The following is a 2,625-nucleotide window of genomic DNA, read 5'->3' on the forward strand; positions in this document are numbered from 1 at the left end:
AGATCCAGCCCCCCTGTGTGGGCATGGACACCTCCCAGCAGCCCAGGCTGCTCCAAGCCCCATCCAACCTGCCCTTCAACACCCCCAGGGATGGGGCAGCCACAGCTTCCCTGGGCAACCTGGCCCAGGCTCTCCCCACCCTCACACTCCACAATTCCCTCCTCAGCTCCAACCTCCAGCTCCCTCTCCCACTTTTCATCCCTCCCCCTCATCCCATCCCTCCCTGCCCTTGGCCCAAGTCCCTCCCCAGCTTTCCTGGAGCCCCTTCAGGCCCTGGAAGCTGCTCTAAGGTTTCCCTGGAGCCTTCTCTTCTCTTATTTCCCCCCTTGGGATGCACAGCTCAGCCCCTGGACCCCCCATGAGCATCACCTCCCTCCCCCAGCACCAACCCCAAACCTCAGGCCCCAGCCCAGGCCCTGCTTCCTACCTGGGCTCCCCGTTGGCCTCTGGAAGATGCTGGATGCTGGAGGAGCTGCCAGGAGCCAGAAGGAGCTGAGCAGGAGAAGCTGATGCATCCTCAGAGCTGGGGGCAGGACAGTGCCTGGGGGGGGTGGAGCACAGGGCTCAGGGACATGCAGTGGGACATGCCCTGGCTTCGGTGGGGACCAGAAGACACAACGAGGGACATCTGCAGTGCTGGAATCTGGGGATGCCCTAGAGGCCCCCAGGCTCCATTTGGGGTTCATCAACATCTGCTGTGCAAAAGGGGGAACCCCCTTGGCAAGGGGACACGGAGCCAACAGAACGTGCCAACCCTCCCTCCCACTGTCCCACGCCTCTTACCGTCCCCAGCCGCGTCCTTCGGGGTGTCACTGTTCCCATCCAAGGTCTCCAGCACTTGTCCTGCCCTGGTGTCCCCTGTGTCCTGTCTCTGTCACCCTCTCTGCCCTGTCTCTGTCACCCACAACCTCCCGTCCCCGTCACAACCACCCCATGGCGGGGCTGAAAGCTCGACCTCACAGCTCTTGTACTGCCAGGAAGAGGGGACACGGGGACACAGGAGGTGACAAGCAGGTGCTTCTGGACAACCCCTACATGTCACCATCCCAGCAGTGTCCCCACAGCCCCGTGTCCCCACCTCCCCTTGGCTCCTGCCCCCATGGTGCGTGGGAGCGCGGAGCTCCAGCCGTGCCCACGTTCCCTGCCCTGTCACTGTCTCTTCCCTCCTTCTTCTCTTTCAGTTCCAACCCCCCCGCCTCCCTCTCTCCCAGACACCTCCCCGAGGAACCCACGGGGAGGAGGAAGCACAATTTCCCATTGTGAGTGTCTTTCCCTGTATTGTTCTGCTCTGCAAAACACACAACAAACATCCCTTTCTTCCTGGGTCGCAGCGCCCGGGAGCTCCGGGAAAAGCTGCACCTCGAGGTGGCAAAACTTCCCCTCCCCACCAGCCCCACAGCTGGGATGGTTCCCACAGACGTGGCATCATAGAGTCATGGAATGGGATGGGTTGGAAGGGACCTTCAAGATCATCTAGGTCCAAACCCCCCTGCATGGGCAGGGACACCTCCCAGCAGCCCAGGCTGCTCCAAGCCCCATCCAACCTGTCCTTCAACACCCCCAGGGATGGGAAAACCACCTTGAAGATCATCTAGGGGATCAACCAGGTGATCTTGAAGGTCCCTTCCAAACCAAACCATCCCATGAGCTGCAGACCATCCAGTCCCATCAATCCACAACTTCTCCAGGAAACCTGGCCCAGGCTCTCCCCACCCTCACACTCCACAATTCCCTCCTCAGCTCCAACCTCCAGCTCCCTCTCCCACTTTTCATCCCTCCCCCTCATCCCATCCCTCCCTGCCCAAGTCCCTCCCCAGCTTTCCTGGAGCCCCTTCAGGCCCTGGAAGCTGCTCTAAGGTCTCCCTGGAGCCTTCTCCTCTCCAGGCTCAACACCCCAACTCTCCCAGCCTGGCTCCAGAGCTGCTCCAGCCCTCCCAGCATCTCCGGGGCCTCCTCTGGACTCTCTCCAACAGCTCCATGTCCTCCCTGTGTTGGGGACCCCAGAGCTGTTCCCAGCCCTGCAGGGGGTCTCAGCAGAGCAGAGCAGAGGGGACAATCCCCTCCCTGGCCCTGCTGCTCACGCTGCTGGTGACAGCCCAGGACAGGGGGGGTTTCTGGGCTCCAGCACATGATACCAGCTCATGTTGAGCTTCTCCTCCCCCAAGACCCCCAGGTCCTTCTCCCCAGGGCTGTTCTCCACCCTGTTTGTGCTTGGGATTGCCCCGACCCAGCTGCAGGACTTGGCCACGTTGAACTTCATGAGGTTGATCTGGGCCCACCTCTCAAGCTTGTCAAGGTTTGGTTCCTTCTGGTTCACATCAAGGCAATGGTTCATTTCCCACCCCCACCATTAGGTCTGTGATGGGGGGAGGTGCTTCTGGCCACCCTTTGGGGCTGGAAAAAAAAAAGGGGGGGGGTGTCCTGCTTCTCTTACATCTCCCCAGCCCTGAGAGGAGAAGTATTGGAGAAGCTTCTCCACGGTCACACCTCGGGGTTGGGATGGTGCTGGGAGCAGAGCAGGGCACACAATGGGGCTGTGTTGCTGGGAGGTGTTTCTGGGAGGTGTTTCTGGGGCTGCTTCACCTCCTCCCAGCCCTGGGGTCCCTCTCCAGGGCTGGAGGAACC

At 61.2% G+C, this 2,625-nt stretch overlaps 1 protein-coding gene across 1 annotated transcript in view; it reads right to left on the bottom strand.

Annotated features, from left to right (window-relative positions):
• HAPLN2 (hyaluronan and proteoglycan link protein 2) overlaps positions 1 to 2,625 on the bottom strand; it is a gene marked incomplete at its 3' end in the record, with an annotated part of 5,750 nt that overhangs the window by 2,556 nt on the left and 569 nt on the right. The gene's annotated exons all lie outside the window — the stretch shown is intronic.

The sequence above is a fragment of the Chaetura pelagica genome, unplaced genomic scaffold, assembly GCF_000747805.2.
Source record: "Chaetura pelagica isolate M959 unplaced genomic scaffold, ChaPel_1.0 scaffold781, whole genome shotgun sequence".
Taxonomy (NCBI): Eukaryota; Metazoa; Chordata; class Aves; order Apodiformes; family Apodidae; genus Chaetura; species Chaetura pelagica.